A 25,617-nucleotide genomic window follows, 5' to 3' on the forward strand; every position below is an offset into this window, starting at 1 on the left:
ATTAATTCATGATAAAAAGTAAAAAAAAAATGTAACTTAAATAACCAAATTAATAAAGCTCATTATTAAACTTAAGTTTAAATCTACCTTATTACTACCTAATCAATAAAGCAGATTGGTTCTATATTCTAAAATTAGAGAATACATCTTCTTTTCAAGGGCCCATGGAATAATCACAAAAACTGATTATGTATTTAGAGCACAAATAAAGCGTTGATACCAAAACTTTAAAAAGATGCTACTTTGTCTGTTGTCAGCTCGGTATCACCACCACCTCTTGGAGAAGAAAAATGGACTACATTTCCCAGAATCACCTGTCCTGTAAGTGGTCTGGTTTAGAACTGGCTAAGTGAGAGAACCCCTTATGAGATTTAGGAGGCAAAAGTGAAGCGGAGATCAGTTGTCTCTGGATATAGTGCAATGAGACACAGGGACAGATGAGACATTCGCGATGGCTTTTTGTTGATAGCTTGAGAACCACCACTTTGTTGTGACAGAATGACAGCTTTCTCAGAGGTTCTTGAGAATTCCAGCAGTTTCCAAATAAGAATTTGAGAATTCTCCATATCCATACTTTAGACTTGGATCTTCAATGTCTGCTTCCTGGACCTTCCAATTATAACTTTCCTGGTCTTCTGCATTGATTCTGCTGCTCTGTTCTACCAGCACTCCCAGCCTGAATTTCTTTTCTTTTTTTTCCCCTAGACAATCATTACTTCGAGTCCTCCCCCACCAAATATCCCCTTTAAAATGCAAACATATGAGGGATAGTTAACACTACATTTAATTAACTTCCTCTGCATGGCTAAGGAGTCATCAGATGTTGTTTTCCAGCTGCAGTGGTCTGGCAACTGCGAGGTGAGAGTAATGGATCCCAAATAAATGGAGAAGTTTCGGGAGAGCCTTGAAAGAGGACAGCAATAGTAATCAAAGGGGATGTGGGATTCTAAAATAACATCTAACCAACAACTATTATGAGCTTGGGTTCCTCCAGAAGGATTTTAGTGCAAGAAGTATACATGGGAGTCGATCCCCAAAAACACAGTTATGGGAATGGGTAAGTGAGACAAGGAAGATAAGGCATCTGGTAAAGCATGAGTTATCAAGTCATTGGTTAAGATGGGCTGGGAGCCAGTGTAGACATGTGACTTAGAGTTATTTACCTGAGAGCCTGGATGTCTATATTAATTCAAATAATTCAAATTAATCTTTAGTCAAATTTATCAATCTTTTGTATAATACGTAGCTGTCATTGGCCTACCCAGAATTAATTTTTGCTTCATCCAGCAACAGGCTTTAAGTTTTATTAGGAATCTGCCCCCAACCCCTTACAATATTATTACAATAATAATTCAGATAATTCAAATAATTTAAAATTAAAATAAGCCCACATTTCTATAGTAACACTCTTGGGATACTTAAGTGGCTCTGTTTTTCTGAGTTAACCCAGACTGATAAACATGAAAGAAAATTAAAGCCAGTTTCTTTTGTGAATATAGATATAAAAATTCTAAATAAAATATTAGCAAATAGAATTATTAATATTTGCAGTTGTTATACCTGGAAAACCAAAGAAAAAACTTCAAAACTATTAAAAAAAAACTTAGTAAGGTAGCTGATAAAATTAATATGCAAATGTTAATAGCTTTCCATTATTCGAACAACAACCAGATTGAAAATATAAAGTAGAGGTCAGCAAACTTTCTTCTATAAATGGCCAGATAGTTAATATTATTGACTTTGTAGACTGCATGGTCTCTGTTATGACTACTCAGTTCTGCCACTGTGGCACAAAAACAGCCATAGATAACATGCCAATGAATGGGTTTGGCCATTTAAACTTTATTACAAAACTTATTTGCAAAAACAGGCAGTGGACTGCATTTAGTCACAGGCCATAGTTTGTCTATCCTTGATATAGAACAAATGAAGAAAAGGCCACATTTAAAATCTTCAAAAAAAAAAAAGAAGATATAAAAAGAACAAGAATAAACTTAAGAAATATGCAATATTTATATGAGGAAAACTATTGAGGGACATAGCAGAAGATTAGAATATATGGAAAGTCATACCCTGGTTTTGGATAGGATGACTCAACATTACAATGATGTCAAATCACCTTACGTTAATATATAGATTCAATGCAACATTTGATGCATAAAATAAATTCAAACAAACAATACCTTTGATATTTAATAGTGTTTTCACGAAAGATAGATACAGCAAAAAGAAATATGAAAAACAGGTCTCTGCCGAAAAGCAAAACAAAAAGTACAAAGGCATTGGGAAAAAATCAGGTTGGCTAAACACCAACTGGAACCAGCAAGATAGAATAGAAAGTCAACATCTAGCTTCTCATATAACCATAGAAATGTAATGTATTTTCACATACTCAGAGTAAAAACAGTTCTATTAGAGTTATTATTAAAGAAGAAAGACTGTTCAGGTGCTTAAAAGGTCAGCCAAGACACTAAACCACTCCCCAAATTAAAATGACATAATAGGAAGGAATCAGAAATATCAACCTTATATAATCTTGGAAAGGGAGAACTGTAAGTCCACCCTAAGGGAGGTAATAATAATAATAGCTCAATAGTACTTTCTGAGCAATTGTTGCAGGCCCTTGGTAGTTTAGATATATTAACTCATTTAACTTCTCACAATAACTCTAAGAGGTAGCTATTATTATTATACAGTGGATGGAAAAATGGTGGGAGTGAGTAAAAGGGTTAAAGAAAAGAGGTCTATATATTTTGTATATATAGATAAAGTTCAGCCTGAGGGCTTGAGAACTTCTTGGGTACTGCTGACTTACTTCTAATCCCTCTGATTTGGGTCTAGATATTGTGGGTAATAGATCATGAAGTTGCCTATCTCTGTTGTTCATATATGAAGAAGGTATGGAATGGAGAAAGGCAGAATCTCAGTCCCTAGGATTCCCTGTAAGCAGCTGGGTAAAGGGTAATTTAGGTAGCCTGCTATGAAGTTTGATCTCCTGTTTGAGGAAGACACAGAAGTGGAAGCCAAGAGCTGGGCCCTAGGAGTAGCTAGCTGAGGTTTCATGCCTGTCACAGACTATTGTGGAAAAAGCAGGTGCTAGGGAATGCAATGTTTGGCATGGCCTGGCCCAATTATTTCTGGAAGGCTTCAGGCTTATAAGCCATGTATACAGTGAGGGATGGGGAAGGGGTTGATTCCAAGTGAAAATTGTGGCCGATTACTAGATGAAGCAAAAATTAATTCTGGGCGAGCCAATAACTATCCATTATATAAAAGATTGATAAATTTGAATAAGTAAATATTAATAAGTTTTGCATAAAAATATTATAAGCAAAGTTGCAACATAAATGACAAATGGGGAGTAATCATTTCAAAATATATGGCTGATGAAGAAATCATCTCCTTAATAAAGAGCTCCTTCAAATCAACAAGATAAACCTGTCCCTCTTCTGCTGAAACTCCCCAATCAGTGTCCATCTCACTAAGAGTCAAAGGAAAAGTCCTTACAGTAAGTAACCTATAAGGACCCAGATGATCTGTCATCTGTTCTCACTCATCTCCTACTGCTCCTCTCCAATTGCCCACTCTGCTCCACCCATGCTGGCCTCTTTATCTTCCTCCAACAGCTCTCAATTCAGTACTTTGTACCTATAGCCTGTAATGCTTGTCTCCCAGATGTATGTGTGGCTTACTGCTTCACTTCCTTTAAATCTTTACTGAAATGTCACCTTATTGGTAAAGCCTTCTGTGTCCACCTTATTTAAAATCATATCCCTCCAATTCTACACTCCCCACTTTTCTTACTCTGATTCTTTCTCTCTATGGCTCTTATCATCAGACTTAATGTGTTGCTAATTATTTGTTTATTGTCTTTTTCCTCCCATTAGATATCACTGTTGTGTCCTCAGTGTCTAGAAAAGTGCTTGGCACACAATAGGAACTCAATGAAAATATATGAAAAGACATTCCACAGAAAAGGAAATGAACATGGATTTCACATTTATATGTGTATGTAGGGCTGTTTTTTTTTGTTGTTGTTGTTGTTTCTAACGGTGCCATGGATTTCCACTGGATAGATTTGCTAGAGTTTATTTAAAATGATCCCCTATTGATGAACATTTACATTGTTTCCAATAGTATGTTATTAAAAATACTGCTGCATTCACATACGTGGGGGAAAGGATAATCTTTGGAACAACTGGATATTCAAATGCAAAAAAAAACTGAACCTTTACCGCTAACTCACCATAATCAGAAATTTACTAGAAATGGATCACAGATCTAAATGTCAAACTTAAAACTGTAAAACTTCTAGAAGAAAACAGAAAATTTTTGTGACCTTGGCTTGGGCAAAGATTTTTCAGATATGACACCAAAAGCACAAGCCATAAAAGGACCAAATGATAAACTGGATTTCTTCAAAATTAAAAAAAAATTTCACCTCTTCAAAGGACATCATTAAAAGAATGAAAAGACAAGGCACAGAAAATATTTGCAAAGCACATATCTGACAAAGGACTTATATCCAGAATACATAAAAAAAAAATCTCAAAAGTGTATAATAAGAAAACAAACAGCCCTTTCCAGGCAGCCTAATACCTTAAGGGGCTATGGCTTGTGTTCTCCCAGAGATGTGCTGCAAACAGTTATGTCGTTCATTCATGCAACAAATATTTGTTGAATATCTACTCTGGGCCAGACTTTATTCAGGCACTGGGGATACCACAGTACACAAAACAATTATGGAACACTCATTCTTATGGGAGGAGATGGGCAAAAACAAATGAACAGATTGATATATAATCACAATCTACATAGACTTAAGTCTTCCAGATAAATCACATATTTAATTAACATTTTCCATGGTCACTGTGAAGAGATAGGAGCCTCAATAACATGAGCTATCCTTTCAAGTTGATAGATGTCTGCAGGCATATGAAGTCAATCTTTCCTCTGTCCTCATTTATTGGAGATATTTGGTAATACACAGCCCTCGAGCCTAGTCATCAGAACCACTGGCTGCCAAGCAAAGCAAAGTTGAAGCACCTTGAATTTAGGGTACAACACATGAATTTACTGCAGTGTGTTTAAAAATCATATGTGTAAAATGGCTTACACACATCTATGTTTTGTCAGATTATTTTCCACACAACAATCAAGGAAGAAGAGCAGGTCGCAGGAGTTGGGGCTTAGATCCTCAATTTGGAACTCTTTAATATAGCCTTGCATGTTCTTGGTGTTGGACAATGCCATGTTCTAGACCACTCTCAAAAAGATCAAGTTCCATTCAGTTCAAACCTCTTTTACTCACCTTGAGCTCAATCTATGTATCTTTCATCGAAGTAGAAACATCTCATTATTTGTCCAGCCACTTATCAGGAGCCAGGAGATCCCCAAGTGATATAGTCTACTCTAGGGCAAAAAATATATAGTAATGGCCTCTGTTTTTCTGTAGGCATTTTCACATGTTAGTTAGCTAGGAAAGCCACTTGGGTGTTTAAAGTCTGTAGTTCCAACAGCACTCAGCTAGCACTTTAAAAAGGTTAGAATTTATTCCAATTGTTACAAACACTACATGACACCTCCTGAGTCTAGGTACATAATAACAGGAGTATCCTCTTTCCTGCTGACTTACACTGCCCCCTCGGGAATGTCCAGTCTAATGGACACACAACAATTATATGGGAAGGCTCCACATTTTAATTAAGGCACATGGCCCAACACATCTAATTCCTGTAATGGACAATGTTTCAATGATCTCAGAAAAGACTGGGAGTGGAGGTGCAATCAGAGAATTGTGGAGATCTCTGGTAGTCAACGAATATCCCTTCCATGAGATCAGGGTATCTGTATGATATAGAGGATTACTTTATTGGGCTTGTGCATCTGTCTGTGTATGGCACTCTCTCATTGAACTGGTATGTCTCTGTGCTGCAAGGGAACTACCTGGTGTTCAAATAACATCTGCTCTCATCACTTCTGCCCCTTATTCTTTCTTTTTCTTTATAGCATGTCTTACCACCTGACATATTGTTTGTTTGTTCATTTATGTATAAATATCTCCCCTCCCTAGGAGCTCAGCTCCTTAGCAGCTGGGACTTTTATTTGTTCACTAATGTCCTTCCACTATTTAGCACAATGCCTGGCACATAGTCAGTAAATATCCTTGAAGGAAGAAAGGATGGAAGGAAGAGAGAGAGAAGGAGGGAGGGAGGGAGAAAACAAGGAAAGAAGGGATCCTTTTAACTAAGAGATATTGCTGCTCCACTGTGCAGATGAGGAAAACTAGGTGTCATATCCTAAAAGAGGACCTCACTACTTCTTGAGGTTTTTGCAAATGACTCCCTAGTGGCTGTGAAGGCAAGAATGCCTATCTTTCTAGAAAAATGTCTCTTTACTGTGCTGCATTTCTTTCTTTATTAACTTTCTCATGCTATGAGTTGGGGCTGCCATCACTGTGAGCTCTCAGAAGATGTTGACTGACTAGCTAAATTATGCTATTGATGTGTCTTAATTAATACTAATGACTTATCATGAGAATTACAGATATGTACCCGTGTCTAGGAAATGTCAGTGACAAGAGAATTAAGGTGTCAGTTCTCATAAAACATGAACAAAAAACTCCTCAGGGTAACTAGATACAGTTACCTTCTCTCCCAGCAAAAATGCCTTTGAATTATATTGGCACGTGCCTATGAATTTTGAATCTCTAGCCTGTATGTTTGGACTGAGCCTGGTAATATTAAAATTCCACGTTCCACACCACCATGTAGTTCTTAGTAAGAGGATAATGAGAAGGATTTGGATCCAGGTGGCAAAAGTGCCTATGCTCAGGAGTGTGTTGAGGAGTGCTGTGAAATGGTTGGCAGTGCAACCAGGCATCCAATGGGTAATATATATCCAGGCAGATGAATGTATAGATTAGCATCCTGGGGTTAATTTCACCCTGCAGATAATTAACATGTCCTTATTTTGGAAATAAATGCTTCTGCAGTTAAAATAAATGTATTTAATTAGTAGAGGCATTTAGTTCTGAAGTGGGAAGTGAATATACTAATGGAATAAATGGTTGTATAAACATTTTATATTCCAAACGTAAGTTAAATGCATCTCCTTCAAGCCATACATATAGGAGGTGGATGTTAAGTTGTGAGAACTCATTGCTGTCAGGCTTCGTAGCATGTGCCTTGTGCCCAGTTGTAGGTCAGGATTGCCCAATTGTTCAAACTTCTGTGTTCTGGGTCAGTGACTTCGTTCTGGCCTGGCTTGAAGATTGAGTCATCTCATGTGGTCAATGTCCTGCTGCTCTTTCCAGAGCTGACCTCTCTTTCCAACTGCCTGCTAGGCATTTGTGCTCAGCTGGCTGCTGAGACCTCCAGTTCAAACTAGTCAAGACAGGCCTCTGCACTCTTGCTGCCCAAGCCCTCAAACCACACAAACATCCTCCTTGTGGCTCTTCTGTTCATCATCTCTGTTCCTGCCTGTTTACAAAGCTTGAGTCACCTCTAACTGGACTCTTGCCTCCCATAGTCAAGCCTTTGATCAGATCAAACCCATCTTCCACAATTCCCCATCTTCTCCTTGACATCAAGGCCTGCTTTCCATTCCCTTGATATTGCTCTAGCTCTGCTATGTCTCTCTCTTAAACGTCTCCCAACTACCCATCCACTTTTCCCCGTGTCTTTAACCATCACAGTCTCTCCTCTGTCTTTTTGCCTAAATCTTGCTTTCATCTACTCTGTTCTTCACACTGCCACCAGTTTCTATTTACAGACCCAAGCTGATCATTCCATACCTCTGCCTAGACTCTTTTCATGGACTACACCCCCTCATCTCAAATTACCCTTAGGATACAGACCCTACCTCTGGTAGAGCCTAATTTTTCATACTCACCTTCACATGCCTTCAGACAAACTGAGTGCTCACTGTAGCCTGTGGAAAATTCCACACCCTTCAATGTCTTCCTTTGCTCAGGCTTTTGCTTTGTCTAGGATGATGAGTTCCTTGGGCCTACAACCTTGATTTATGGGAGGGACTGCAGGCGAATGCGACTATAGATGCCAAGAAGTAATTGCTCTTCTCTACCCTATTCCTTGGCCCACATGAGCAGTGTTCAGCTTCTGGGGACCCCTCGTGTAGATGGGGGTATGAGTATTGGGGGTCTTCTCTTGCTGAAGCTCTCCTTGGGTCTTGGCTTGAATATTGGGTTTTGTTCTTCTTCTATACCTGCTTCCAGATCTCAGGGTACCTAAGGGCGCCCCAGGGTAAATATCTTTCAATTAGGTCTATTTCCTGGATTTGCTTTGGGCTAAAGTTTTCCCTCCAGAGCTCAGATTCTGTCCTGTTGGTGACAAGAGAATAAGTCAGCTCTGTCCATCCCCATCCCAGCAACACAGGAACATTGGTTTCCTCTGGCACTTCCAAGAGAACCCCCGGGCTCTGTATCCTCTTTCTCTGCATGATAGAAATATTCTGAGCCTCTCTGCTGGGGATCCTGCATCACACTCATACTTGCCATTTGCACACATGCACACACAGCCCACTCCTTGGCCCCAGGCCTAGGCTGGAGGTAGCTGGGACCAGCTGAGGTAGAGACCAAAGAAAGTTTCTGAGAAGGAATTATCCTGCACCTTGATTTGGACAGTTCAGGTGAGCAAGAAGATGACAGAAGTCTTTGAGGTCTGGCAGGGTCAGAGGGTTGGGCTGCTGAAGAACAAATTCCTCTGGGTCAGGCTAGGGATCCCTTGATCCAGTGGAATTAATTTATTTCATAAATATTTACTAAGCACCAACTATGTATCAGGCACAATTCAGTCTAGGCAATGGAGATGAAACTGTGAACAAGACAGACTTGACTTTTCAAGGTGTTTATGTTCTTGTGGAAATAAGAAACATTCAAGCCAGTTGCCAATTCCTGTCAATCCTACCTCAAAGATAGATCTGAAGTCCACCAATGCCGCTCCTTTCCACTGCCAGTCATCATCTCATCATCCTTATTCATTCATTCATTCATTTATTCATTATGTCAACAAATATTTATTTGGTACCTACAGTGTACCAGCAGTGTGCAAAACAGACAAGTACTGGTTTACTAGAACTTAGAGTCTAGTTGGTGAAGAGAGATATCAGCACATGATTTTGCAAATATTTTAGATGTTCTCAGCTAAAAGTCTGTTCAGGGCACCTTGAAAACACAAAGAAGAGTACAGTAAATTCTTCTGGGTCAGTTTATGGCCAGGAAAGGCTTGCCATGAGTTGAGTCCTGATAGATGCGGAGATATCCTCTAGGTGAACAGAGAAGTGGACTTTCCAAGCCCCGGGAGCAGGAGAGGCAAAGTCACAGAGGCAAGACAGAGTCTGGGGTACTCAGGGAACTGCCAATATTTCATTGTGGCTGAAAGATAAGGTGGATGATGGATATGACCACATCCATAAAAAAGACTGACCTAGAACTCTGCTGGTTGCCCTCAAGGGATTTCTGGGAGGGATTGCTTAATGAGGAAAGCAAGGTGTAGAAAAGTGTACACAATATGATCTTGGTTTCATAAAATAATAACCAACAGCCCCAAATGTATGTATTTGTGTGTGTGCATATGCACATTATCTGAATATGATTATGTGATCATGTAGAAAAATGTAGAAGGATACAATTCAGGTTATTGACATGTGTTGTGGGAGATGGGACAGAAGTGAAAGGAAGTAAAAGGAGAAGGAGGTGATGCAAAAAGTTAAAGAAATATTAAATGAATGAATAACACTGTGGGTTTATTTTTGAATAAATGAATGAATGAGTGGAGCTTAGCTTGTAATGGCAGGAATTGATATGAGTCTGGCTTTCTGAGTTCAGTGTACATGTTTGAGTCCAGCCTGGGGTGAACATGGGTAGAACTAATAGTCTAATCATGAACTGGAAGGTATATGCCAGAGTGGAGGGTCCTGGCATTTTCCCCAGGAGCCTAAGGAAGGCCCGGGCTAATGAGCATTTATTGGTAAACAATGGTCAGTATTGTGTAATAGCTTACACATATTTGCACTGGGGTCATTTTGGGTTAGAATTCTAGCTTTGCCCCTTATTAGCTGGGAGACAGTGCCTGTCTCCTTTCCTTATTTGTAAAATGGGGATAAAAATAGCACCTCCCAGGGAGGGTCATTGTGATGACTAAATGAGTAAATATATGTACATCATTTAGGACAGTGCCTAGCATGTAATAAGCACTCCATAAATATTAGCTAATAACAATATAAATAATAACCATTTCAGAGTTGAGAGTCTGCCCACTGTGAGTCTAATTTACTTTGTAATTAGACTTAGAAGAAAGGAAAATAGTGTTTACCGAATGCTTACCATGGGCCAAGGAGTAGTAACACTTTTCCTCATAGAACTTTCATGATAACCCTATTGGTATTATACCCACTGTACAGATGTGGGCATAGAGGCTCGAGGGGAAGTAACTGGGCTGAGGTCACATAGCTAGCTGTGGCAGTACCATGAATCCCAGTTTATCTGATTCCAAGGTCCTCTCTTGATCGACTTAATACCAATGGTGCCCAAAATTCTTGAGCACAATTCGTTTAAGTCAGATAAGACCTTCATTGTAATAAGGAAACAAGCCGGGGATAAATGCCCAAAGGCTGTAGGGGGCCCTCCTGAGGATTTACGATGTCCTTTAATACTCTTTGGAGTTTTAAACTCCAATTAAAGCCATAGCTGCTTCTCCAGAAAAATCCACCCACGTACATGTGCACAAAGTTGTGTGGACTGTTTCAGGGGATCTATAGCTCTCTTGAATCCTGTCCAAGGTCCCCAGTTTAAGAATTGCTGTTTAGATGGAGGATAAAAAGTATTTTCGCCCCTTGCCTTGATGCTTTCTTCTTTCTACATCCCCCTTCCAGCAACCCAGTATTTCAGAGAGAGAGACTCTTTAGTTTATGGGTGTAGAAACTGAGGCCAAGAGAGGGGCAATTTCTTACTCTGGTGCCACAACTCTACGTGAATGGAAAATGATGAGCACTACTGTCCATAGAGAACTGCCTGGTGGTCTACATGAGCTCTCTTAGTCCTTGTTAGAGTCCAGGTTTCAATCTGGCTCTGCCAATTTACTACCTATGTAGGTAAATTGTCAAAATTCCCAAGCCTTGGCTTTTTCAATTATAATTTAAGGATAATTCCAAGGGCCATTGTGAGGACTGAGATAGTACACCTATGCCTGGGGCATATGTCAGCATAGATATGTGATTTCCTGCTCTCTTTCTTACTGTAGCTCTGTCATAAGACAGTATGTGACCACCAACAGAATGAACACATCCTGGTCTACAGTGGAGGGGGCTCTAAACAACAGATTTTTGCCCAGCAACATAGATACACACATTTCTGGACACCCACACTTTGCAGAACCTTGGTTAAGTGCATGCAGTATACTGAGACCCTGTGTTCCAGAGATACATTCTGACACAGGAGCAAAGCAAACAGATATAGTAATATAGAGGGCACAGACAGCACAAGTCTTAAAAAGACTTCCTTAGGGAAAGGGCTGTGAGACCCTAAAGGTTGGAAATGAGCAGCAAAGGCCAGAGAGCTTTGTAAATCAGGTTTCAGTCAATCCCCATTTGGAGGAAAGTGCATGATGGGAAGATCCCAGCAGAATCAGCAGCTCTGCGCTCTAGCTAATAAAGCTGATGGCAAGTCTGACTGCCCTGGAGATGCTTTCCTTCCAGTGGCCCAACTCTTATTGAGCCACAGGGATAACTTCAAGTGCCTTAACTATTGCCTGATTAGCTCCCTTGTCTTGCAGCCAGGGAAAATTGCACAAAATGAGCAGAGTGAGATTGTGGCCCAGCTGGTGTCTTTGTTGAGCAATTTCTTGTGGCAGCTGCTGCCATGCTAGTGGCTGCTGTGTGTCTAGAGGTGCCATGAGGAATGAATTGGCGGAGTAAGAGTGAGGATAGCTCCATCTTTCCCTTGGCTAAACCACTGGTGTGGAGGTGAAAACACTGAGAGCCAAGGAGTTGTGATCACAAATGTTGGAGGCAGAGCTTCCCCTCGACAACCACCCCTAACCTTGTGGGCCCCCCATCCAGTCCTCTGCAGGAGCTCACCATGTTACCTCAGCAGGGCTGCTGAATCAGCCTCCCTGGTCCTCCCCTTCTCACATCCAGCACTGAAGTGAAAGCTCTCTGGGAAACTAAGCTCCAAACTAGAGGAGGTCATTTTAAAATAACCTACAGAAGTCCTTTGAAGACATCATTGTCATGGCAGATAAAGGAAACTCAGGGGCTACAGTGTGCTTGGATTTTCAAAAAGCATCTGACAATGTTCGGCATCTGAGATGAATGGGCGACATGAAGGGTAATGGGAGAGGCTGTTAGATAGTGTGAGGGTTGAATTAAAAATAGAACTTGGCCTTTTTGTAAGCATGCCTTTGAAGGGTCTCTCCTATGAAATGGCACTAGCTACGCCCACTTTCTCTTAAGCTAGACTCCTTTATGAGCCCACTTATTTATTGCCAACAGGCTTTCAACCCCCTCATCCTGCCTGCAGGCTTGCCCCATAACCTTCACCTTGGAAAGGAAATCCCCAGGTACAATATTTTGGGCTGTCAACTACAATTTCCCCCTATGCAGGGTTCTTGTTTCTGTGTGGTGCTTTGCTTCAGCAGTTTAATACAGTAGCCCTAATAGGGATGCGATATGATGGTAAGCCCTCATACCCAGTGCCCTTTTTCTTCTGCAACATCCTCCCAGTATGTAAATAACACACACAGACAGATGCTTGCTATGGTAGGGATTCTCATGGGCCAGGATGGAATGGGGAGCATTGAAAAGACCCTTCATGTGATAGCACTTCTCTCCCAGTCTCTCTATTCAAGAAGTATTGCTGTAGCCAAGCAATTGCTGAGCTAGTAGACAAATGACCAGTCTTTTGGGTTGTGGCCCTATCATTTGTTAGCTGTGTGGCCTTGAGCAAGCCACTTCCCATCTCTAGACTTAATTTCCTTCTCTGTAGAATCAAAACTTCTACACTTCCTCTTCACTGAACCTGTGATTCCATATACTATTTCTCTCTTGACCTACCTGCGTAGAACCACCTGGGAGTAGAAACAGGGAGATTCCTGGGCCCCTCCACAGACTACTGACTCAGAATCACAAGAGTGGGGCTTGGGAGTCTACATGCCTAACAAATTGCTCAGGTGATTCTTAAGCAATACAGAATCTGGGAATCATTTTTTCCTTGTGCCTGTATATAGTGGTTTTCAACCTTTTGGGCAATGGAATCTTTTCATAAAATCAGTTGTGACGACCATCTGGTGAGCTGTACAGCATTTCCCTCATGTAATGTATATGTGTATCCATATCAAGCTAGAGCTACAGTGTGTTTTGTTGCTTTATTGTCTATGAAAATGGGGCTTGGGCTCCTTGGCTGGGTGTATATTAAGAGTGCCTACACATTGGTCCATGTTTTTGTTCCCCACAAGCTCCCATCTTTAAAGGCCGACTGTGATCTTTGGTTTCCATCATGGCTTATACACATCTGTGAAAAACCTGGGTTAGCAATGAGGTTTTTCGAGAACCTTGGAGAGGAGAACAGGTAAGAGAGAGAGTCACAAGTGAAGGCTGAGGGCTCCTTGGGATAGGGCCCTCTTCTGATTTATTTTTCTCTTTTGCCTGAGATACTACCTGGTCCAGAGCTGTTGCTCATAAAGTCTTTGTTGAATGAGTGACTAGAGACCCCTTGCAACAAGTATTGGTCTGGAACATACAGCATTAGGTGCCTAAACGCTCATATGAATTAGTACATGAAATGGAGTCTATGTCAGCTCAAACAATGGAATTAATGAAAGGAGCCAGACACCAGTTTCGGACAGTAAAGCCCCAATGTTCCCCACTGTCCCCCAGTCCCACACCTGAATTATCTTTTGGCTTAGTGGGTCGGCTGGGTTGGATTTGTCCAGAGTCAACCTTGATTCTAGGAACTACTGAGGGCAAGTTGTGCCAGAACACACCTGAGCCTAAAAATGCTGTTTGGGCCACTACTGAGACTTCAGGTAGTTGTAGGCCAGTGTCCTTGGAGAGAGAGACAGCCAGGGCATGCACCCTTCCTTAGAGCTTCCTCTGCACCCTCCGTCTCCCATTCCTGAAAGGGATCCATAAATACAACTTCCATTAAATCAATGGGCTCCTTTGAAAATCTGCTGCTAGTAATCAAAATCATAGTAATATCTACATGATAACTGACATTTATTAGTTTCTTAGGTACCAAGCACTCTGCTAAGCATTTTCATAAAAATAGAGTTATATATGATCTTTTAAAATCTTAATCACAGCACTGTAAGGTAAGTACTATTATTACCCTCATTTTACAGATGAAGAAATAGAGGTCCCAGAAGATCAAGTAACTTGCTTAAGGTCTCACAGTTATCAAGTGAAAGAGCTAGGAGAAAAATCCATGTTTGTCTGGCTTGAAGGTGTGATCTGAAACTGTATATCATACTGATACACGCTATGAAGAAAATGGACACATATCTATATAACACAAACACACAAAGGTAATTAAATTCCTCTCACGCTCATACAATCACAGACAGAGATACATATACATACAACTTACTTAAATATATAGTCACGTACGGGATCATATACAACCTACACACACATACACTCTCTCACACACACAGACGTGTAAACACCCTCACCATATACCCAAAGGTACACATACACATAACCATATGTATATATGTGTGTATATGTGTGTATAAATACATATATATGTATCCCTACCTTTCCTACACACTCATACACACAAGAGCATATATACACTGCAACACACAATACACTTATACTGTCACATACAGAGAGTATCCATATTCACTGCCTTTACTCATACATAGTCCACTTAGCCATACATTCATACAGATATAGACACTTTTAGGCTACTCTAACCCACATGCTCACATTAACACAAACTTCTTTACACACTACTTCCCCATGATACCCTCCCCACATGTACATATACATCCTCCTTACACACAAACATACACAAAATTCAAGCATAGCCCTCGACCTGACATACAGTCACACACATATGTACAGAAATACTCACACCCATATACTCACACACACAATTACATAATCACTTACGACACACAACACACATATGTATATATCTCCCTCATCTATATGCTCTTTCCATACACATGCACACATATACTCCATTCAACCATACACTCAAACACACACAGATACATCCCATCTCATACTTATACGCACACATAAATATGAATTCTCTCACATCATATAATGCGCCAAACACACGCATACACAGGTACATATATAGCTGTTCAAAATACATTCACACACATTTGACATGCACTCACGTATTTTTACATTCATTTGCATAAATTTGTAACTATAGACCCCCATGACAATGCACTTATACACACATACGTACATGTACAGAATCTCCACACATTCAAACACTTGTATACACCCCCTTCAGCCATACATTTACACATATGTACATATACATTCTCCTCAATCAAACACCTCTATGCAAACTCCTCAGGCATACATGCACACACCTTTATCCACACATTCACACACACAAACACATTTATATACACATCCTTTATCCATAAACTCACAGACATACTTACAAACACACATGTTCATATATATCCATTGGCACATACATTCATAAACACATATAAACCATGCGTGCTCCTTGCAATACACTCAAAGAAACATGAAGATAAATAAGCACTCCACCTTATAAAAACACATATATACACATAGATCCCCTCACCCATGCACAAACACAGACACATAAGTACATATATGCCCATCACCCATACACTCACACATTTACAACTTCATGTATATGCTCACACATACACATAACATACATAACCTATTCACCCATATACCACACAAATGTAAATATACAATCTCTTTGTCCATACACTTACTCACACACTTGTGCTATATATACACCACTTTGGAGTCACAGAAAGACATGCATACACATTTCCTCCTGCCATACAAGCATACATATGTGCATATACAAAGCCTTCACTCCATACACTTACATATACACATGATTACATACACACTTATTCCTCAGTTCTCTCTCTCTCCTTCACACACATATATATACACACACACCTATACACCTCCTTACCCATACACTCACACACATTTACACACGCATACAACTATTCACCTATAAATTCATACGAATGTACACATACAGGTCCCCCACTTATATTCACAAGCAATATGCATATACTACCTCCACCATATAATCATATATGCATATAATCACCCCCACACATATATGTACTCCTTCACCCAAACTCTCAAACACACACATGCATATACAGTATCTTAGTCATGCACTCAAACACACGCATACATTTATAATACTTTAGCCACATAATCGAACACATTCATAAATATAAACCTTCACAACCATACATGCAAACACACAGAGCTTCATATATATATTTGAATATATGAAATATATATCTACCTCAGTCATACATTAACACACACATAAATACTAATCTTACTATACACTCAAAAACACACACATGCACACACATCCCTCTCTTACTCATAGTCTTGTATAAGTAACAAACTTTTTAACCATATATCACAAATATGCCAACATCCACATACTCAAATGTGTACACACACACACATGCATATACAAAAGAACATAATTTCTTCATCTAATACTCACACACACATTTATGTATACCTCATTTATTCATACACACACATGCACACACATTACCTCATGCCTACACTGACACTGAGGTACATATATACTAACCTCACTGATATGATCTTAAACACACACATGTACATACTCTCCCCCTTATCAACACATGTACTATAACCCCAATATAACATACATTTCCCTAAACTGCACACTCACAGAAACATGTACATATAAGTCCCCTTGACCATATCCATATGCTCACGCACAAATACATAAAAATCAGTCACCTATACACTCATACTTATATATGCACCCTTGATCTATGCACACTCACACATGAAATATACAGCCCATCACATGTATATACACAAATATATGTATTCCCCTTATTCCATACACTGTTAAATACACATATACATAGAAAATCCCTCTCATACATTCAAACACATTTACACATACAGGTACATCTTCCTATACATCCAGACAGACACATGCACAATTACATATAAAACCCCTCACGCTATCACCAATGTATACACAGACATACACACCCTTTTACATATGTACTCAACCATACACATATAGACACTGTCTCCACTATAAACTCACCATTTATTTACTCACTTCTACCCCCACCAATAAATACATGTACATAGGTATATGTATAAGTATACACACATGCATGAATACATGCATGCATACACACATATATCCCAATCATACACTCACATACATTCACAAATACATATAAAACTCCCTCACTCATACATTTATTTGTGGGACATAATCATATACCCTGTAATCCATACATTCACATACACACTTAAATATACACCCCTCACCCAGCTCTTCAAAAATACACACGTACATGTCCTTTGAAATATACTCATATAACAAGTGCACACTCTTTACAGCCACAGATTTAACATATCTGTATATACATAAACACTTCACCTAAATACACACACACATGCACACACACACACACATACATACATACATACTTCCTCTCTTACACAGGTATCTATACACCACCATCACTCATACACTCATAAATATGCACTTTTTCACACATTAGAATTCTTGTTGTGTGTCAGGAATTTCCAGGCCCTTTGAAACCCACCCATGTCCCCCTAGGTGTTTGTGGACCTCAAGTTAAGAAGCCCTGTGTCAAGTGACATTGAGAAATGGGGAGCAACCTATGTCCCTTCATCCTCCCCAGAAAGCATGGGACAGCATTTCTCCTGGCGTTCTGAGCTGCTAGGGGCTACAGGCATGGGGGTACAGGTTTGGCCGGTTTAGGTGGGTCTGGAGGACTGCCCTTGGTGCTCTCACCCTGCTCTTTCCTCTCACCCTCTTACTTCTACTCAGAGATTGCAGAGGACCATGAGTTTACCCTTCTGTGCCTCAAGATGCCATAAGAGAGCAAGTGACTTTTCCTGTTCTTCTTTTTTCTATTTTTAATTACAACTAACTGGGGATCAGACTGAAACATTTTACCAATTTAATCTTAGTATAAAATGGTGTATTTTCACTTCATTAGCTAAAAGGGAAACCAAATGACTTATCAAAGGTTGAGCTTCACATTTGCATAAGGGTCTGGGATTCATGAAGCAGGATTTGTAACAGCTATAAAAGCCCCCCGACTGGCTCTGGGGACCACCAACTTTATAATTTTGACTGCAGCATTATAAAATGACATTTGGACATGAAGTAGGATGGGTGTACTTGCTGCAGTCATCTTTGCCTGCTGGCTGGGCTCCCAGAGCTGGCTGTATTCCTTCTCTCCTGAATCAGAGATAAGCATGCGGAGGCTTCAGCTGTGTATTAGACATCTACTGCTGCATAACAAAATTAACCTACAACTCAGTGGCTTAAAATAATAAACAATAATTATCTCACAGTTTGTATGGGTCAGATAATCTGGATAAAGTTTAGCTGGTGGCCTCCAGCTCAAGGTCTTTGATGAAGTTGCAGTCATGATGACAGTTGGGGCTGCAATTATCTAAAGACTTGTCTAAGAGAGGAGAATCTTCTTCCCAGCTCATTAATGTGGACCATTGTATCCCCGTGGTTTGGCCCAGCCTTCACACAAGGTAAGAGTCATAGAGCGGAGAATGTTTTTGGGATCAAGCCATTTACTTATGTCCAAATATTTGTATGGAACATCTAGCATGTGCCAGAAACTATGCTAGGCCATGTAGGAGGAGGCAAACCACACAAAATAGCTCTTGTCTCCTAAGGATATAAGATGGTGGAGGGAGGAGCTAAGATATACCAAAAGAACAAGAGCAGAAACATAATATAGCATGTAATAAAAGGGTTAGGAAATGCTGTGAATGATGAGCCAGAGGCAAAGATCACTTATGGCTATCAGAGTGGAAGCAGGGGTAGTTGGTGTGGACTTTAGGGTGGCAAGGGAGGTGGAATTCAAGGCCAATGGAGAGACAGAAGCAAGCATAAGTGTATTATGGGAAGCTGGAATATTCAGTGTGGCTTAGGCTTAGGGTCCATACCCAACTGTGGTGGGAGGCCAGGGAGGTGGTGGCATCATCAAGTTGAACCTCAATCCAGAAAGCTTTGAAGGCCACACTAAGGAGCTTAGGGAGTCTTCAAAGGGTTTAGAATAGAAGAATGCCCTGTGCTTTGGTTAGAAAAAGTCTGGCAAACATCTATCAAGTGGGGGAGCTCGAGAAACTTTAGTCATAATCTGGGTGAGAGGGAATAGGTTTCTGGATCAGCATGGTGGTCAAGGGAATAGGGAGGAAGGGCTGGATAGAAGAACCAAAGAAGATGTTGACTGTCCGGGGCTTGGTGACCAAGAGGACAGGTGAATTCAGGAGGAGAGAGAAGACGTGACTGGCAGGATTTAAGCTTGGATCAGTGGAAGGTGACATTGGGCAAGTGAGGAAATGATTGGAGCAGAGCTAATTGAAAGGCCAGGTGGCTGGCCAGCTTTGTTAGGATCGTGGCGAGAATGTTGTTGGCTGATCTAGCAAACAAAAAACAAGAGATCAGATTAAGAAATACAAATGGTAGTTATGAAATAATCAAGGGGATGAAAAATACAACATAGGGAATATAGTCAACAATATTGTAATAACTATGTACAGTGCCAGGTGGTACTAGACTAACTGGGGGCAATCACTTCATAAATTTTATAAATGTCTAACCACTATGTTATACACCTGAAACTAATATAAAATAATGTCGAATGTCAACTCTAATTGAAAATAAATAAATAAAAGTTAAAAAAATTGAATTTCAGATAAACATTGGATAAAATTTTAGTATGTATTAGTATATACAAGCAATATTTGAGATAAGCATAACCGTGGGGCATACTTAGACTGAAAGTTTACTCTTTGTTCCTCTGAAATTAAAATTTAACTAGGCCTCCTGAATTTTTTCCTGCAACCCTAGCTGAGTAACTCTGAGACTGGGAATCTTGTTTGGTTCCCTGATTTTGAAGCAGTTACGCCTCTTTCTGGGGAGGCAGTAGAACAGCAGTGGTTAACTGTGTGGGTCCTGGTGTTAGAATAGTTGAGTTCAAATCTGATTTCTACTGCTTATGAGTTGTGTGACCTTGAGAAAGTGACTCAACCTCCCTGAAAACTCATCTAGGAAGTGGGGAGAATGACTCCTGTCTTGACCACCTACCAGGGTGATTGTGGGGGCCAGATGAGGTAGCAGCATGCAGTAGCACTTTGAAAACCACAGGGCATCATGAGGCACTGTAATGATCCCTGTGTGGCTTGAATATGGATTGGAGAAGTAGGCTGAAGAAGATGAATACATTGGCCTCATTAAGAAACCTGCTGGCTGGTATGGGATTTGGGGCTCTAATTAATTCTAAATATCAAATACTAAGCTACAGCTTTTTCTTTCTTCTTTCTGGAAGCTGGGGGAGGGGAGAGAAGAGGAGCAGGCAGGCAGTGTCCACACACTCCCACCTCTGGGATTTCATAATGCCCTACAGAGAAATATTCTCCAAACAGCTTGCACTTAATTTCCCTGAAGTCATCACGCAGCCGAGACCAGAGCTATAGGTCCTCCCATATACCTGTGTAATTGTCACACTGGCATTCTCCAAACCCATTTCTGCTAGGCAGCTGCTGAATACTGGCCTGGGGAGGAGTGGGGAGCTTGAATTCTGAGCACATCTCTCTAAAGGGACAGGGCCTCTTATGCAAGCAGGGCTGTCATAGAGCACAGGGACAAGACAGGCACCAGAATTGATCACAGCCTGGCATTTGAATAGAATTCTAGGGAAAGGGCATATTTATTAGAAAACAGAGGAGTGGCAGGTATCAGCAAAGAAAGTGTGTGTGTAATTGTGATTTTCCTCAAAAACTTGACAACCAAGTTAGGGCAATGTGAAAGACAGAGAGAAGGCAAATTATTGCAATTCAAATCCCTTTTATTGCTTGAGATGTGCAGCAGCCATAGCAAAACCAACTACAAAACAATGCCACAAAGCACAGAACTCCACAGACTGTGGGCAAATGCAAGGACTCCTGAAATGAAAATACTCTGAATCTAAACCTGCCAAAGCATGGGTAGATGGCTGTGTGTGTTAAGAGAGGGGCCTTTTTCTTTTCTTGCAATAAATTCAGTGGGGGAATTTTTTTGGCAGTACTATGGCTGTCCCTCCTCTTCAGATTGTCTTTTGGGTCCGTTATGAGCTGAATTGTGTTCCCGCAAAATGCATTTGCTTAAGACCTAATCCCCAGGACCTTGGAATACCACTGTATTTGGAGGTAGGACTTTTAAAGAGGTAATTAAGATAAAATGAGATCATATAGTGGGCTTTCACCCAATATGACTGGTGTCCTTATAAGAAGAGGAGATTAGGACACAGATATATACTTACACAAGATGACCTTGTGAGAATATGGGAAAAAGCCAGCCACCTCCAAGTCAAGGAGAGAGTCCTCAAAAGAAACCAGCACAAAAATCCTGATCCTGGACTTCCAGCCTCCAGAACTGTGAGAAAAAAATTCTGTTGTTTAAACCATCCAGTCTGTGGTGCTTTGCTATGGCAACCCAAGCAACTTATACAGGGTTCTAGGGAGTAAGGGGCATCTCTGATGGGCTCTTTCTAGTAGCCAATTTAACACACAGTTACTCAGGGCTTACAGGGCTGTGCTGTTTAAACCTTCGCACTCATGCCAAGCAGCATCTAAAACTATTGTATAAAGACAGGGCACCTTCCTGAAACAATAACTGTGTTTAGAAATTTCAAGGGTAAATGCTTAAATTTAAACATGTGTAGTTATAATTTGGAGCAGAATGCCAAAATTTCACATGAATATTTAAGTTGAAACAAGTTACCTTAAACAAAGTTGCTGCTTGCTTTTGGAAAGGCATTAAGGACTAAATCATGGAAAACCTTGTAAGCCAATGATAGTTGATGGGAAGCTTAGTGAAGGGTTCTGCTCAGGGAATATGACCTGGGTTACGTTCTTTAGTTTTGTAAGTATTGACTTGCTTCTTAAACAAGATTTAACCTGGAAACCAGTGATTTAAAATCCTCAACTCCTACTTGAGATCAGGAATGGCTAAAGTAGGATATGAAGGTACGGAGAGGAAGAGGACAGAATGTTTTAGGGTTTATTTGTTTGGTTGGATTTCTGGTTGGTACTTCTGATGGTTAATTTTATGTGTCACTTCAAGTGGGCTAAAGGATGTCTAGATAGCTAGTAAAACATTATTTCTGGGTGTGTCTGTGAGGGTGTTTTTGGAAGAGATTAACATTTGAATGGGTAGACTGAGTAGAGAAGATCACCTCACCAACGTGGGTGGGCAGCATCCAATCCCTTGAGGGCCTGAATAGAACAAAAAGGCAAAGAAAGGGTGAATTCACTCACTTTCTTTGAGCTGTGATATCCATCTTCTCCTGCCCTTGAACATGGTTGCTCCTAGTTCTTGGGCTTTTGGACTCAGACTGGGACTTATCCTATCAGCCATCTGATTCTCGGGCCTTTGGACTCAGATTGAATTATACCACCAGCCTGCAGATGGCAGATCATGGGACTTCTTGGCTTCTATGACCATGTAAGCTAACTCCTATTGGTTCTGTTTCTCTGGAAAACTGACTAATATAGTACCCACAGTTGTAGAAGATGGAAAGTTGTAGCAGTGTGGCAAAAATGGACTAGATAGTCACCAATCCTGTTTTCTCTCTCTAGGAACACAAGAAGACAACATTCTACATTTCCTAGACACCTTTGTGGTCCTGGTGGGGCATATGACTGGGCTCTGGCCAATACAATGTGTGCCATTTTTATGCCTGACCCTAAAATATCCTGCAAGACTGTCCATGCTCTCTTTCCCTCCTTTTTTAAAGACTATGGAACCTATATATTGGGGCCTACAGCATCACTACATGGAAGAAACTTGGATCTCTGGATCATTACATGGAAAAGAGCCACCGATGAGAACTACCCAATACACATTAGATCTTGATGTGAATAAGAAATAAATCTATTGTGTTAAGGCATTGAGATTTTGGGGTTGTATGTCACAGCAGCTAATGCTACCTGTTCTGACCAATATAGGAACAGAGAGCTTAATGATTCATCAGATAATTATTGAGTGTCCATTATAGTCCAAGTATCATGCTAGGTGCTAAGGATACAATGATGAGCAAATCAGACATGGTCCCTACACTCAGAACTTTCAGTTACATAATCACACAAATATAAATAAAATTGCAACTGTGGTAAGTGCTAAAAAGGAAAGGTACATAGTGTGGTGAGAATGTATAATAAGGGGCTTTGACCTATTCTGTGGGGGAAGGGATTAAAGATGGCAATGAAGCTGAGCTGAGATCTGAAGGATGTGTAGGCATTAGCTAAGTAAGGACAGGGGTGGAGAAAGAGTTTTGGAGGCAGAAGTAGCAAACAGCATGTGCTCTAAACTGATAGGAGTCCAAAAGGGTTGATTCTTTGGTAATTTTTAGCTATAGTAACCTGATCATTAGTCCAAAAGTTGATACCTTTAATAACATCCTTTCCTCATCATTAGGGCCAAGCTGCAAGAAAGACTTCACTCACATTTCTTATTTACCAGAGATTCTAAAACAGGGAGAAACACAAATGTAGCAAGAGGGAACTTTATGAAGGTATCTATCCCCTGGCATAATCAGGGTTCTGTTTTAAAAATAAGCAGGAACTTTTCATTTAGACATGTAATTTATCATATTAGAGCCTACATAGGATAATTGACACTGAAAGCCTCAACAATGTGTCACAATCTGCTTGAAGACCACTTCGTCTATGGGATATTGATGTCTTTGATTATAACGACTTCTTCAGAGGGGGAATAAAATAACTACACGATATTGTTGCATCACAATCAAAATGGAAGTTGTAAAACTGACAATGTGAAACAGTTTATTTTTTATACAACAGATGTTGTTTGACCTAGAAGAAGGAATAATATTATAGAAATTGTGATCAGTCTCAGGGAAAAAAATGTCTAAAAATAAAATACAAGTAGCAGCTGCTCGAATTGTCTTCCTAATGTAACAGAGTTGACAGCTTTACTTTTGCATTTGACTTGGGATTTGCAAGAAGGCATTTGGATGAGAAGATTGTTTCAGGAGGGCATCTACCATGTGTGGCACATGGCCTTTTCTAGACATCTCTGTAGGTCTGACATTAAAACCTGGGACCAAAAACAATCTCAATTCTGTGGGTCAGACTCTCAGGAGCCCACATCTTTTGCCATGGCATGCCCTGGTTTTATTTTGCCTCTCTTCCCCCTTGACCACCAATTTTGAGGACAAGCAGATTTCCATTTTTACACATTGCCCCTATTCTCTACCACAACCTTATTTCTTCTTCAGTAGAGAATTACAGTAAAAATTGTAAAGAGGCAGAAATGTAGTTATAAAATTTCAAAACATTGAGAGCAGAATACACCACTGGATTGGATGGTATTAACTAGTGAAGAGCCACAATAGTTTGAGAACTATGGAGAAATCTTCCAATTCATAGCTTTCTTCAATCAAAACTTGCCATTAGCTACAGAAAAATAACTATTCGTGTACCCGCACGATGATGAAATATTACTTTGCTTTTGTCTCCTCCAACTACTTATGCACATCAACTTTAGGTTCTGGCTCGCTCCTGTCCCTGAGATTGGGACAGGCATGGAAGCAGCATGGTGTGATCTGGGGTTCTGGCCCTTAGTCTATAGGAGCTAGCTATTCCTTGAGGAGTCTCTCACTTTGGCACTATTTTCACTTTGGCACTGGGGAATGAGGATACTAAGCCATGTTTCTTTTCCTTTATCTTACCTGTCTTGATGAATATAACTCCTAAAATGCCTCTTGAAAATGTCTATGTTTTCTCTATTCCCCACTGTATCCACCTAAGTTCAGGCTAACATCACCTCTTACTTGGAGTATTTCAACAATATTCCCCTGTGGGCCCAGTCTTTCCTCCTTCAATTCATTTTCCACTCTGTGGTTATAAGGATCTTTCTAGAATGGAAGTCTAACCAACTACTTTCTTGATTGAAACCTTTTGATAACTTCCCATTGATGCAATGATAACTCAAACTTCTTAACACGGTTTGGTGATCAGGCTCCTACCTATTTCTCCAGCCTCATTTCTTGCTTCTTCCTCATTAGGCAGACTAAACTTGGCTGTGCAACCAGACTAAGCTTTAGATCTTGTTTACACTTATCTCCAGGCTTTTTACCATGTACTTCCCTTTGCCTGCAAAACCCTTTCCCCTTCATCTGGCATAGTGCTGTTACCAGAGAGTGGGGTCCTCTCCCGGCACGTTGTTCAGGTTCTTGATGTCTCGAACAGAGAACTGAGCAAGACACTGAAATATAGCAGAAAAGAAAAACTTTATTAGAAGGAAAAGTACACTTCCAGATG

Source organism: Pteropus medius, unplaced genomic scaffold (genome assembly GCF_902729225.1).
Source record: "Pteropus medius unplaced genomic scaffold, Ma_sr-lr_union100, whole genome shotgun sequence".
Lineage (NCBI taxonomy): Eukaryota > Metazoa > Chordata > Mammalia > Chiroptera > Pteropodidae > Pteropus > Pteropus medius.